This window comes from Saimiri boliviensis, chromosome 2, assembly GCF_048565385.1.
Source record: "Saimiri boliviensis isolate mSaiBol1 chromosome 2, mSaiBol1.pri, whole genome shotgun sequence".
Lineage (NCBI taxonomy): Eukaryota > Metazoa > Chordata > Mammalia > Primates > Cebidae > Saimiri > Saimiri boliviensis.
Window position 1 is genome coordinate 141,893,938 of NC_133450.1, and position 810 is coordinate 141,894,747.

Below are 810 nucleotides of genomic sequence, written 5' to 3' on the forward strand. Positions count from 1 at the left end.
GGGTTATTTTTTCATTTTTTAAAGTAGGAGTTTCACTCTTGTTGCCCAGGCTGGAGTGCAACGGCGCCATCTCGGCTCACTACAACCTCTACTTCCTGGGTTCAAGTGATTTTCCTGCCTCAGCCTCACAAGTAGCTGGGATTACAGGCATGCATCACCATGCCTGGCTAATTTTGTATTGTTAGTGGAGATGGGGTTTCACCATGTTGGTCAGGCTGGTCTTGAACTCCTGACCTCAGGTGATCTTCCCACCTTGGCCTCCCAAAATGCTGGGATTATAGGTGTGAGCTACCGTGCCCAGCCTACATTACAGGTTTTTTTAAATCTTTGGTTTTATATTTGTGTCTCTTTTCTCTTATATTGGAAATCTTGGTCCTTGACAACATTAGCATTTTTATCGCTGCATTGTTCTGTGCTATAGTTTGTTCAATCTGTCTCCTATTCCTTTTCTTTTTTCTTTTTTTAACTATTTGTAGAGGATTTTGGGCAAAATCCAGAAAGCCTGCTAGACAAATTCTAAAAGAACTATAACACAAATCAGTCCCCTAGTAATTGACACTTGGGACATTTGGGTTGTCTCAATATTCAACTTTTGCAGATAATGCCACAAGAAATGTTTTTTTTGGCTGGGCATGGTGGCTTACACCCATAATCCCAGCACTTTGGGAGGCCGAGGCGGGTGGATCACCTGAGATCAGGAGTTTGAGACCAGCCTGGCCAAAATGGTGAAACCCCATCTCTACTAAAAATACAAAATTAGCTAGGCATGGTGGCACATGCCTATAATCTCAGCTACTCAGGAAGCTGAGG

At 43.1% G+C, this 810-nt stretch overlaps 1 non-coding gene across 1 annotated transcript; it reads right to left on the bottom strand.

Annotated features, from left to right (window-relative positions):
- Window positions 1–474: 474 nt before the first annotated feature.
- On the bottom strand, window positions 475–536 carry LOC120360742 (U7 small nuclear RNA). The gene has a single exon (XR_005577168.1). It is a non-coding gene; the product is annotated as a U7 small nuclear RNA (small nuclear RNA).
- Between the last annotated feature and the right edge of the window lie 274 nt (window positions 537–810).